The sequence below is a fragment of the Cygnus atratus genome, chromosome 5 (genome assembly GCF_013377495.2).
Source record: "Cygnus atratus isolate AKBS03 ecotype Queensland, Australia chromosome 5, CAtr_DNAZoo_HiC_assembly, whole genome shotgun sequence".
NCBI lineage: Eukaryota > Metazoa > Chordata > Aves > Anseriformes > Anatidae > Cygnus > Cygnus atratus.
The window spans coordinates 50,890,632-50,905,048 of NC_066366.1; the positions used below are offsets into that span (position 1 = coordinate 50,890,632).

The 14,417-nt window shown below is 39.0% G+C and overlaps 1 long non-coding RNA gene across 1 annotated transcript; it reads right to left on the minus strand.

Annotated features, from left to right (window-relative positions):
• Positions 1-5,718: 5,718 nt before the first annotated feature.
• On the minus strand, positions 5,719-12,561 carry LOC118244603 (uncharacterized). The gene is made up of 5 exons (XR_004777601.1): positions 12,506-12,561; positions 10,581-11,009; positions 10,012-10,181; positions 6,526-6,646; positions 5,719-6,006 (listed from the first exon to the last, which is right to left on the minus strand). It is a non-coding gene; the product is annotated as an uncharacterized LOC118244603 (long non-coding RNA).
• Between the last annotated feature and the right edge of the window lie 1,856 nt (positions 12,562-14,417).

Sequence of the window (14,417 nt, forward strand, 5' to 3'; positions counted from 1 at the left end):
GAAATGAAATGCAAGTGAAGTGAAAATGCATCATGAATCTTGATGGCAGAAGTTTGGATGCAATTGCAAATTGTATGGAGGTGAAAGCTTTAATCAAGAACTGAGCAAATACAAGTTTCGTATGGAAATGAAAGAGAGACCAGCGTGGGTATAGTGGATCCAAAAGAAACTGAGATTTATACAGAAAGTGCTTATTTTCTACTGCTTAGATTTTTCTAGCAGCTTTTCTGGGTTTTGTCAGCTTTTTCTGTGCATTTTTTACTGTGGTATAATGTTGTATGATATTGTTCTGTGTTACAGTTGCTAGACATCTTAGTTTTCTGGATGGAGTAAATGGTAGGCGTTGGCTCAGTTCTGATGCAGTACAAGGTCGTCACAGGTGTGTCTTGAGCACTTGTATACACTAGGCTGTGTTCAAAATGTGTCTAACGCTCTGACAGGCAGATGCATGCTATTAACACTTGCCTTCCACTATCAGTTACTAGATGTGACAATCTAGGAATTGATGCTCAGCACGCCTGCTGTTTGCAGGAGGAGGCACAGCTATTGCAAGGTGTGACTGGTCTGCAGCCCCTCTGCTTCTCAAAGAAAGAAGGGTGAAACCCATTTCTGTGTAGGGATACTGGACTGCAATGACAACAGTAGTTTTCCTTCCAGGAAACAAAGGACAGATATCATGTTTTCCAGCTTATTTCCTTGTAATCCAGGTTTTCCACAGAAGTTATACTTTCATAAGCATATAGTCATAGCAAAGGTACATTGTGAAGCCAAATAGTAAGTGATGTTTCTGAGAAAAATAGATTTGGAAGAAAGATGAGACTTCTGTGCTCACAAGGGAGTGAATGCAAGTGTTGATATGTGCTGGGGTGGAAATAGCACAAAAAGGTAATATGTGGCAGATATACAAATACTCGTGTTTCAGTCTTAGTAAGTCTCTGGGTTCTGGTGAGGCTCCTGGAAGTGGCTCTTATGTAGCCTACGTTAAGTAAGGACTCCAATTATCATTTGGATTTGTTCTGTTGGGGAACAGTATTTCCACTGCATTCTTCCTATCAGCAGTTCCTTTTAAGAGCTGTATCTTTCCAAAACATGCTGTAGCCCTCTATGTTACAGAGATTAAAAAATCTGAGGGGGGAAAAAATCATCTCTGTTGGAAATCTTTGTCTTCCCTCTAGAACAAAACAAAATACATAAAATATCTGAACTTTGAGATAGTAGTAGACCAATTCTTCCTCTAAGTCTGCATGTGCTGTATCAGTTTTCTGCCTCATACAACTAGTATGCTAATTCCAGAAAGCCTTGTCTGAAGACACAGAGACTATTTTTGACACTTCCCTGCCACTGAGCTTGAGGCTGGGCTAAGAGCTGGCAAATGTAAAGAGAGGTTTGGATTTTCCTTCTTTTCTCTTTAGACCCATTTTCCTGCAGGGCTGGTGAGCATTTACATGAATCAAAGCAGCATGCCCCAAACCAGCATCTAGAATCGCTCAATAGTCACCGTGTATATTTTTTCATGTCTTCAAGAACTTGCTTTTAAAGCTGGAAAGATGCAAACAAACAGATAGCAGGAGGGAGAAAAGGGACTAAGTTATTCTGGGGATGAGAAAAACAACAACAACTCACCTGAGGAATGCAGCTTCTGTGTGTTTAGGTATTTCACTGTTTGGAGGTAGGGTTTTGTGAAGATGTTTGAGAATAGAAGAAATCTGTTCTGGGAAAAAAAAAAAAAAGTAAAAAAAAGTTTGAGAAGCACACTTTTGGAAACTCAAATGCACAGAAAGCAAATTCTGTCTAATAAAATAGCTATAGTCTTAAGAGTGATACACAGAAGTAATGCTATTCACAGTCCTAAAATGGCTGTTTGCCCCTTCATAGGCAGACAGAAATAATAATAATAATAATAATCAACAACAAAGGAGCTGAATAGATTTTGTACTTCTGTTCTTCTATGCCTCTTTACCCTCTCTGAGCAGAAAGTAAACTGTTAAGTGAGGCTGGAAGGCTGCAGAAAGGTCTCAAAAATGGAATCATGCAGGACACGATCTGGTATGCAAACATTTAGGAACCATGCAACTATTACTTAAAATACATTTTTCTGATATTCTATTGCCTTTGTAATTGTATCAGTGGACTTTTCTTATGCTTTTTTCTTCAATGTTTCAGTAGGCTCTCTAATTAGTTATGCCACATCCTGCAAGCATTATTTGTGCATGAAGAGCAAAATTTTTTTCACCGTGATTAAAAACCAGTTTGACACTATGGTACTTGCCCAATGGGATTATTCTGCTGCTAAATAACTTTGCCAGTGGAGTGCTTTGTTTAAATTTCCTAGAATATTAATCTAAGTGCAATTAGCAATGTTTACATTTCTTTCTCAAAGCACTAGACTAAATCCTTCACCCTTGAAGAAGCGCGTTACAGAGGGAACAGCAAAGAACCACCATTCTGCTAATGAACCTGAGTGATGCTTTCGTGTTGCTTTTCCCAAAGAAAGTGTCCTACTTTCATGTGAAACTGATAGTAATTGCAGGAGTGTTGGAAGACAATGATTCTGCCTCCCTCATCCAGATCATCATCATTAGAGGATGAGTTGTCAAAAGCAGCCAGACAGAACCTTAATTAAAGTAATTGGCTTGACGGGGTGACATGGAAAACAGGGTGCAGGCAGCAAGTGCAAGCATTTCCCATCTTGTAGGTAAAGAAACAAACTGTCCAGTTAGTGCTGCTGAAATGTATTGTCAAGTGATAAAAGATTCCTACATTAAAGTGAGCAGAGCTGGCTCAAATTATGATCTCCTTTGATCAGGATAAACACTGTATCTTTCTGGATATTGCATTCTGACTTGGTCTGCTACAGCCTCTTACATCTCCTGGGAGGCTAAGGAAGGCTAAAATTCAAGCACTGAAAAAAAGGAGACTCATCCATCATTAAGTTCAGGGAGACCACAGGGGAGGGGAGAAGAAATGATAGATGTTTCGTAGGTGTGGTCCTGTGAAATGTGTTATTACTGCTTCATTATGTGAGTGTATGTTATATCCTGAACTGTCAACATAGCTTGACTTAGAGGACTGTAGCTACTCCTTTCCTTGGAGCAAAGCAGCTGGAGAAGTGCTGTCGCTCACTGAGGAGTGATAAGTCCAAATGCATTCCCCTGAGCTGTTCTGCAAAAGCTGAAGAGGCTTCTGTGCTCTGCTGAGCATTTCATGCATCAGCATTAGAGCAGGATTCCACTTGTAGATCTATGCTTTAAGTACATGCATCTAGCACAGATAACAGTTACAAGATCCTGAACAGAGTTTGTTAAAAGAAAAAAGAAAAAAGATAAAAGAAAAACACTTCCTACCTGCAGTGTTAGACCCCTAGCTATGTTGTAAACACCATCCTGCAAACACAAGCCATACTGCTTTTCCTCTGCAGTTATTAGTGATCCATGGGATGCAGAGGAACAGACTGGATGCCCTCACAAGTCTTTTCTTGCCATGACCCCTAGGGATCTACGACAACATGTCAGATAATCAAACTGTCAGTTAAGAATTTTGTTTTTTTTTTGCTCTAAGCAGCCAGCAGCTCGACACAGCAGCTGTGCAGCCACCACAGCAAGGAGACTCAGCTTGGAACTGGCCTCGATGATCCTTGTGGGTCCCTTCCAACTCAGAATGCTCTATGACTGTGATTCTGTGAGACTGAAGAGCTGAACAGTTCTGGAGGTAGGTGCAAAGGCACATTAGATGGGAGATGTGAGTGAGGCCACTCCTAGAGCCACTCCTGCTATATATTTACCTCCAAGGCAAGACCTGTTCTTGTCCACAGTATTAATATCCCCCTAAAATAAAGTGAGGGAGCAGCATGTATTGCCACATCAATGCATTTGCAAAACAGAACAGATTTTGAAACTGATGCAACAGTAGCAGAGGGACTCAACAGCTACACGTAACATATTTAGCCATTTAAATGGGAAAGTGAGCTAATAGTTACCTCAGAAGTAATGAAATCCACTCTCCAAAATCCTTCTTTGCAATGGGACTTGAGGGTCGTCAGCACCCCACCAAACTGCTGAGCAGCCTGTAATAACAAGACCCCAGTCAAGAGTGAATAGAAGCAGCCAGCCATTGTAGTCGGAACCCGTACATTCATTTGGAGCTAAAGGGAAAATTTGCCTTTCTGTCTGGGACCCAAATTAAAACAACAGTCTAGTCTATAGGGAGTTATGCATTTTGTCTATTATTAGAAGCTTTGTTATTCTCAAACTATTCCAGTTCTTAATATCCTTTTCACATTTCTCTGCAGGCTGCTGAGAGTTATTAATTTCATATAGCTCTGTCCATTTATACAGGGTAATTTTGCTGGGCTTCCTGTGGCTAATCACAGAGTAGAATCTGGAAAATTATTCATTTTGAGGCTGATTTCCATTATTAAGAGAAATAGGCTGAAAATCAAAATCACAGATCAAAATGCTTCTATGCTTTTAAAGCACTTAGAGCTCTGGATAACTGGATTTCATCTGGCTAACGCTCAGAAAGAAAAAGGGCAGTCAGGTCTCTGATGGTAATGTCAGACATCAGGGTTCTGACAAGCAGAGCTTAGAGCTTCATTAACTCCTCTTCTGCCCCTCTGGCTTTCTGGATGCACAGTCTGAGTGAGCTAACCATCAGGTACAATGTGTCCCTCCTGTCTTACAGCTTGCTTATCCTCAGGGGACCAAGTGCAATTATGCCCTTAGCAGAAGAAGAGTTGAAGATCAATATTCTATTAGGTATCTTGTTACTCAGTATATTGGTCAGTCATCGTAAGATCAAGATAGGAATGGTTTAAAAAGTGGTTAGCCCTTTGCTCCTGATCTGGGAACACGCTTAAAAAAAAAAAAATAAAAATATTCAGAGGTCTTAAAATTTCCTATTGTTCTTTATCTGATTTTTGTCTTTCCTCATACAGCCCCTCTTTGCCTTTTACCTTGTCTTTCCGACTTGAGACAGTGAAAATGAAGTCACCACTATCCTTGTCTATGGGGATGTAGGGAAATCCTAGCAGGTTGGAAAAAAAAAACATGTGCCATTTTACTTTTTGGCTGTTCAGGCACAAAGTAGTAGGAAAGATTCCAGTTCTCTGCCCAGAAATCTCCAGGGAAATATGTGCCTTTGCAGAACAAAATGCATGGCAATTTTGTCCCATTCTGGCCTGTACCAGAGTATGTACACTGAGACAACATGGACAGACCTACAGTTGCAGTAACCTGTTTTAGGAATTAATGCAAGGCAGACAGGTAATGGAAACAAAATGGTAATACAAACCTGTCGTGTCTAATCATCTCAACGGAATGCTTCAAAGGCAGGTTTACCTGAGTGTCATCAGCAAGCCTGATCTGTTGGTACCAAGGTAAATGCCCGTTTATATAGGCACAACCAGTGTTTCCATCTTTTTCAGAAGTCTTTGGATCATTATGCTACCCACTCTTATCTTTGCAGTGCAAGCTTCTAGTGAAGATATTTTTCAGTTGTAGAAAATACTGAGGAAGCTTCCCATGTGGATAGAATACATAAGATTAATGCTCAAAATGCTGATTAGTCTCCCTGCTAAAACAAAAAAAACACCCAGGTTTCTTACATAAGGCATTTTAAAGAGTCAAGTATCATCTGTACAGTAGCATCACCTTATTTTTTTCTGCAGCTTTATGCCAGTAAATCTCAGAATGTTTTATTATTATTAACCACAATTAACAAAAGTCGAGAACAGAGACAAATAATTTTTCAGGAACGTCTTAAATGTCACTACCTGATCCTTCAGACTGTCATTCCTCTTACCTTCCCAAAATACCCTGATGTGAAGTCTCATCCATCCCTTTAAAATCTCTTGGCACCATGTGTCTCCATGCCTTTATTTTATTTCTTCCCATGTCTTCTCCATCATCTTTTCATTCCCTGGCATGAGAGCACATAAGCAATTGGAAACCAACAGAAGCAATTGGAAGCCAACAATGTTCTTAGCCCTCCTTAACCACCTCTGTTGACCTTCAAAGGAACACAAGACAAAGATCAGTAAAATAAGGTCCCTTTCTGTAGGTAGATCTTAATCATTATATGCCTCAGCAAACTGTAATGTATTTCCCCCAAGCAGAATTGAGCTGTAGCCATTAATCTTTGTAACTCTATCATCAGTATCCATACAACCATAAGGTACCTTTTAGAAATTCCTATTTTTTAAATTATTACTGCATCAGTAATTGAGCTTTCCCCACCCCAAATCACTTTCATTTCTTAGCAAATCATAATCAGCATTAAAGTACTTAGGGTAATGGAAGGGGGCTGAAAATGGGCACTGAAAAGCACCACAAAAGGTAGAAAAACCCCATGTGATTTACTGTAGCATCACAGCCATGAACCACTATTCTAGTCAGTAAAGAAAAAGCACAATGTGCTGAGCCATGGGTATTTCAAATCAAGTCACACTTAAAGTTCTCAGATGCATGGTAAAGCTGCTACAGTCAGATTGAGCATTTCCAAATCTTTTTGGAGCAAAATGAGGTGTACCTTAAGAACTGCAAAGTGTTGAGCAACCTCCTCATCGGTCCATGCTTGTTCTGGTATTGTTTGGCAAGCCTTCTGAACAGCAGTCATTAAGGTTATGTTGCATCTCTTGTGGAGTTCAGTCCTATTAATGAGTGAAAAAGATTAAACCATCTACAAGATTTAGGCCTAAAACTCTTTTCAGTTACTGCCTTCTCAAGAATGGTTGAAGTTCCGGAGCCTGCAAGTTGCTTTGTCCAGAGGGACCTTTGCCTCCACCTGGAGACAACTGGATTAATAACACTTGTATATAACATCTGCTTTAGTGGAACATCTTGTAGGACTAGCTCCAGGTTGCTGGTTTTTTATTTTAAACGCATCTAAAGATGTCCACACTTCCCTAATTAAAAAAAAAAAAAAAAAAAAAAAAGAGCAGAACACTATTTTTTTAAAGGAGAAGGTAAAGAAAACAAGACTGAGTATTTTGATAGATATGCTAGAATGGTATTTAATGTAGCAAACAGTTGCACTATTTTTTCTATTGTATGAGCACCTAACTGAAGAAATATATGTTCTTTCTCCAATAAAGACCTTTTCAGTTATGAAGTTGTAAATTTGGGAAGGAATAAAGTGCAAAGCCTCAATGAAGTTTTAAACTAATGTAAATAAATCCAGTAGCTAGCTTTGTGAGGTAGCTTGTAACATTTACTTTTCTGTTACCTCATCTCAAATATTGCCTAATTGTTTGTGTTTTTCCCCATGATAAACTAAATAGTGACACTTTGAAAGCATCTGTACTTCTCGCAAAATTGCAGTCATTTGGAAATGTCATCCTTCAGCTCATGTAAAACAAGTTTACAGGAGCCCTTTAGAATGCACTGTTATTTTTTCATAATAATTCTGGACAGTTTAATTCTCTTGTTCTTTGTCTCTGCTACCCTGTTTTGTACACTAACAGGTTTGCAGGGCTTCTTTGTATTGTATTTGTAGTATATGGGTTGGTTTACAGAAAAAAAAAATTGCTCTTGTAATAATTGTTCTTGAAACGTGAAACTATCTGTAAAGAGAAAAACTTCTTAAAAAATACCCGTTTTCTCTAATTAGTAAGTTTAGTTAACAGAAATGTATTCTTTTCTGCTCCTGTTATATTCTTACACAGTTATTGACTGCTTTCACTATGTATGTACTTGGTACTGGTTTGTTCTTTTACTATGATGAAAATGACACGTTTTGTTAACATCAGATGGAAATTGTGTTTTGGGATAAAGTTCTTCAAATTGATGGCAATGTGCGATTTTTCATTTTATTCTCTTTAGTTGACAGCATTTAAAAATCTGTAAATGCATCAGTTTAATTACTGTTACTTCCAGTGATATACTGACACTAATAACTTGTTGCAATTTACAAATCTGCATGATTTGTCAGCTTTTGGTAACTATCTCTATTACATATTTGGCACAAAGAAAAGACAAGGGAAAAAAAAAAGGAGTCTTAACTTCCTCAAACTTCAGCTCAGAAGCCTCATACCATGAACCCTTGTGAAAGTCATTACTGTCCCAGCTCACTCCATTTAGCATGACCATACTGTCACAATGTGCAGCACGGACATTTTTCTGATTGTGGCCCCAAACTCCTGCAAACTCCTGTCCTAGGGCAGCCATTCAGAAGACTTTTGGGGATTTTAGTTGGGGGGAAGAGGGCTCAGACCTCACCGCAGGTTGTTCAGCAAGTTCCATAAAGACAAACAGTGGCAAGAGGAAGAGAGGAAAACATTTGGTTGTGCTAATGCAACACTACATGTAGATTAACACCTGCCTGCGTTACGATTACCAAACGGGAACCAGTGAGCCAAGTACACTCAGATTGACTGAGGAAATGACAAAACAACATGCTAAGTGACCTCTCATGCACAGTTTTGAATAACAATTTGACTTACCTTTGAATGAATCAAACTTGGAACATCACAAAGCTGCCTATGCCATTCCTACTAGAGAGTCTGACAAAATTTCATAGAAATCAGACTTTTTTTTTCCTATTCCCAGTCTTTATCAATCTAGCCACATAACATATTCCAGACTTTACCTATCAGAATGCAAGGAAGTGCAGTTACTACACTACAGTGACGTCTAATTATAAGTCACTTTTCTATTGCTATTTCTATTTTCTATTTCTATCAGAATCATACAAATATCTGTTCATTTTAGACTTCTATAATTAGAAATGAGAATAATTTAGAAATGGAAAAGAATGTCCTGTTGAGCAGTCAAGGAGGAAAACAGTCATGTAATAAAATAAAGCTTCAGCTATGTGTGTTCAAATCAATAAAACCTGCACAGAATTTTGGAACTGTACGTCTACATAAACAAACTGGATGCTAATGTACACTAATGTAAATTCTTTTGAAAAAAGACTAAGAAGGAACATCAGTCTTTTAGCCCAAAGAGATCCTGCCCACTATACAGTTTCATCTGCCACATTTTGCTTTGTCAAAAGCTATGTTATGGTTTTATCAAGGCTAGAGAATAATTCATTTTGGAATAAATTCGTGACTTCACTGCAGCATATATACTGCTTTTACTGGGGCTGATGGAGTACCTCTGTAAACAGCCTGCTTTCCATTTCATTGCCTGCTGTGACAAAAGAAACATTGCAATCAAATGGGAGCTTGAGTTTTGCTTTGTATTTCTTGTAACAGCTTCATCCTGAGCTAAGCAAATCATCCACAAAGTTTGTATTATAGCTTACAAAGCTGCACTTTGTAATTTCAGTATATCGGATAATCTGGATCTCATTTTTCCTTTACGTATTCAGATAATCCATGCATGTTAAAGGAAAGAAGGATGCTTGTTTTATGAAAAAGTTTGTCCTGTAATTTCTATTTTGACTTACAAAGATTTTATGTTTATAAATGCTAGTTGGCTACAAATGCAAGGCCTACTGGTCTTAAGTGGCTCCTTAAAGCACAGGTAAAGTGACCTATTCCCTGGGCCTCCAATGCAGTGAGCAACTTTAAACAGAGCTGTTCTGTTTTCTTGGCAGATCAGCTCTTCTACCAAGCACCTCAGATTTTACTTTTTTTAATCTTTCCACTCTATCATTTCCTACTCTGTGCTAATACCCAAACTCTTCTGATCTCTGGCAATATTTATTACTTGAAAAGAAAATCGTTAGGGTAAATGTTCCTCAAAGTCCTCTGTGATAATAGCTAATGCAAAGAAGGTACTTACAAAGTACTTATTTCTCTGACTTTCTGGGAAATCAAAGTACCCATTAATTCCTTTGAAAGCCTCACACTTTTGTTTGTGTTTCTTTTTTAATGGCCTATATAACCACACAAGTTTCCTTTAGCCCTTCTAGTTTCTATCGTCTTTGCAAACTTCCCTTGTACTTTCTACTCAATATTTACTGGCTTGGTTTTGTTTCAGATGGGTCCCATCTTCTGAAATACATCTTGACTGGGGGTCTCTTAGAGTCAAACTCAGACTTTGACCATGTAAGAATTTTCCTTACCTTCCTGCTTCCTTTGTAGAGGAAGGTGTGAGAGCTCATTCTTAAGGTTGTTGTCCCAGTTGCCTCTCTTCTGATTGTATGGTACTTGAGATGAAAGCTGATTTTTTCCATCTTCCAATTACAATCTAGACTTCCTATCTTTCAGGTAGATTTGGAAAAAGAAATCCTTTCTAAATGTGTACAAAAAAAAAAAAAAAAACAACTCACAATATTTTGTCCAATTTCAAAATGAAATAACTATGACAAGTCAGAGCATTTTTGTATGGTATAATGTAGAAGTGTAGTTGTAAACAACATTATACTTTCATATTCTAAAGCTTGCATTATAATCTTGCCATTGAAGTAACTTTTAAATATAACAATAAGTAAACAGCACACTGCACCAAAATTACACTGAATTTTTTCATAATCTAGTGTCTCTTCTGTGAAGAATTTTTTTTTTTGTTCCATGTTCAAGCTCAGGGGTTATGAATGCCTCCCCCAGCAAAGCTGATTTATGTTAGATGTGAGCCACCCTTACTTTATCACTCAACAACCACCCCTTCTTCATTCAATGCTTGTGTCCTTACCATGTGTTAATTCATGCTGAGCAGGCAAGAGCTGTCTCAGAAACCAGCTGTGCAGAGAATAGATGACTTAGGAGTCTGAAAAGCTCTTCTTCAAACCGACCAATTACTTGAGCACTGTAGTAGGTCATCACAAGCACTGCAGAAAACCACAGAAGGGCTGCTCTGTTGAGAAACTTGTGCCCTTCTGGTAGGATTTGGCACAGCACTGGGCTGGGACCAAGGATGGCAAATGGGCTGAGTCCTTTCAACGTGGGGCACACACAGCTGACCTGGAAATTACTGCAGAATAACCACGGCTTGTAGGCTACCCTCGCTTATCTGTGCAGATGAGACCTATGACTCAGTCCAAGGACACAGGAAGCTCATCCTTCAAATCTGTGTGGTACATGACCTCCATTGTAACACGTCCAATTCAACAGGAAAGAATCACTGGAAGAAAATAATGTTAAATCAAGTGTTGAAGCATTGCTTTTCAAAAAAGGCAGAGTAAATTTGGCATAGAAGTGAGCATAACGTCCCTCTTAATCTACTTGAGTATTTCCTCTCTGGCATAATACAAGCCAGGGAAAATGCCACCACACTATATTAGCCACATTAGATTTCCGGAACGTAAAACCATTCAACAACTGGAAATAAATAAAACCCTAAACTTTCATTTTTCCTGCACTGCAGGTCTCAATTGCCTATTGTATGCACATACCACATACAGAAGTGTACTGCAATACCAAGATTAAAAAACAAACAAGCAAACAAAACCAAAAAACAGGTTCAGAGAGGCAAATTTTGCCTAGAAGCTTTATTTCCACTGACCCCCTGAAGGATAGATTGTGCTTTTTGTGGCCTGCTGGAAAGGCTACAAGTCTCTAGGAGCAATTCTGTGACTGGCACTTCAGTGACAAGAGTGACTATAGAATAACTTACGCTTGGGATATGGTCAGTGGAGTTCACTTTTCATTCCTCATGCACCTCCCTTGTAATGTTGCAAGTTTTTCATGACCAAGGGCTGCAAGACAGGACTTTATTTTCATATCCAGCATAGTATCTTGTCAGTGCAGTCATTTTCTTCTGCCACATTATGTAGCATACTTACAATCATGTTAATTTATTTCTAATGCATTCAGCTCTCGCCAGTGATAAGAATGTACTGAAAAGCTGCCAGAATTGATATCTCAAGTCTCCACTTTTCTGTGAAGAGTGTACAAATAGTCTTCAAAACTCTTCTCCCTCTCTAGAATTTTTAATTTTTTTTTTTTATTCAGTTCAAGCACAGGAATCCATAACCTTCAGCATAACATACAGCAATGAAAGGCTCCTTGTCCAACTCCTATGTGAAATCCCTTCTGGCCAAGCCTTGTTTCCATTGCCTGACAGACATACAAAGAATGCTTCTGGGCTGAGAAACACTTTGCACCCAGGAGACTCCAGGCCCTCACCTGTCCAGACTCGGGAGCTCATTAAAGCACAACACAGTTACTTTTTAGCTTGGATGTCAGGGAACTCTTGGGCTAGGGAGAGAACAGTACGTTCCCTAGTCTTGCTTGACTACATGGTCAGGACTTCATCCTTTCCATCTTGACACAGAACAGGGGAAGCACTGTTGTGCTTTAACCTGGCAGGCTGCTAAACACCACAAAGTCATTCACTTACTTCCCTCCCACACACACACCAGTGGGATGGGGGAGAGAATTGAAAAGAGAAGTGCAAGAACTCATGGGCTGAGATAAGGACAGTTTAACAAGGAAGAAGAAGGAGGAAAAAAAAAAAAAAAAAAAAAGAGGAAAGAAAAGAATAGAAACAAAACCAAAACAAACAAGCAAAAAAAAAAAAAGGCAAGTGATGTATGATGCAATTGCTCAGCACCAGCTGACCAAGACCCAGCCAGTCCCAAAGCGATGGAGCAACAGAAGCCTCCCCAGCCAACTCACCCCAGTTTTATTCTTCAGCATGACACCATGTGACATAGGATATCTCTTCAGCCAGCTTGGGCCAGCTGTCCTGCTGCATCCCCTCCCAACAACTTGTGTACCACCAGCTTCCTCTCATCGGCAGTGCAGCATAAGCAGTAGAAAAGTCTTTGGCTCTCTGTAACCACTGGTCAGCAACAACTAAAACATCATTGCATTTTCAGCATTATTTTCATCCTAAATCAAAAACATGGTACCATATCAGCTACTATGAAGAAAATTAATTTTTGGCTATCCCAACCAAAACCGGGACAAGCACTCAAGGCTGGCTATGCAACCCAAGAACTAATTATTACTGTATCACCTTGAAGTTTTCAGATGAGAATTTTAATAACATAACTCATACCCTGAGATTCAGCTAACGACAGGACCCACGTGGTTAACAGTTCAGGTTAAACAACAGAAATATAGTCATTTCTGCATCAGATCTTGACACTGGATGAGAAAGTAAGTCAGCTGGAGAGTTCTGCATATCATACCCAGTCTTATTGGTTCCTACTGTGCCATCCGAGGTTCTTCTTCTCCTGATTGACTTGAAAAAGAGTTATTGCTTGGCTATAGATATTTGAAGTGAATCATTGTTTTCATACAAAAAGAAGTGTCTCCCTCTCTGAATCTCACTTCAGCTCAGGGCAGATGTCTAAAAGTTAGTATCCAGTCCACATCTGTTATTGCTATAGGTAAAATTGACTAGAAGTCTTAAATGCCTTTGAATTTTTTTTCGGATGCATATTCTTCAGCTGGAAATCTGGGTAGTATTTACTGGGAAACTTGAAATAATTGCAGTGGCTATGTTAATAAACCATGACTGAAAAGCTGCACATTGGTGCTTTTCATCTTGTCCTTCTTAAAGTAGGAGATCACTGATTAGAGGAACAATGAAAGACTCAGCTTCTCTTCTCCCAGCCGACTGTCCTAACTGCTAGGCCATTTACATTCACTGTCTCTCACCCAGTTAATATTTAATTAGGGCTGAATGCTAAAAAGGGACTATGGCAAATAGCATTCCACAGCTTGGTGTGTGCAGCTGTCACCTCAGAAGTGTGAGTTCACGGCCACACATGGAGAAGAGGAGCCTGAACTGCTCTCCTCTAGATTTAGGTAAGTGCTCCAATGAACACTGAATATTGAGGGGGAGGAGGAGAAGGAAAGAGAAGGGGTATGAAATTAGTCTCTAAATATTAATTATTTCTGTCCAGTGATGCTCTGAACCTCACAGATGAACCTTGTGGTTCATACAGCACCTTGTGGTTCAACAGGGATGCCTGCTGGGGACCAGCACACAAGCTATCCTTCGGGCAATGCCCCAAAACAAATTTAAGTCATCCCAGATTCTTGGTTAGACAGCTTCCATAGCAGAGATATGAGAACTTAAAAAGATGGAAACACTGATGACAGAATTCAGAAACCAAACATTTTATGGAACCATCCAAGTCATTTTGAAGCATAAGTCTTATCTGTTGAATGATTTATGTACTTAAACTTCATTAAAAATCTGTAAAACAGCTACAGGATTGGTTTGCTTTCTGTCACTGTCAAGATCTAGCCTCGTGTTTGTTCTTTCACATATTGTTTATAACTGGTTTTGTGTGTTACCTTCTCAAGCTGGAAGCCTTTCTAATAATCAGATTCAAGACAGCGTGTTTTTGAAGTAACAGATTTTAGTGTCCGTTACACCAACTGTAGGGTTTGGTTGATTCAGTTGGTTTAGTGCAATCTATTAGGCTGTCAGAGGATGACATCATAGTTTCTTTGGCTGGACTTCCAGGGAAATAAAGGAAATTTCTGAAAGAAAGCTCTTCCAAATAGCAGAATTTTGTTGTATTGAGAACTAAGTAATCCTTCTGTAATAGTCATTTACAAAATACCAGTA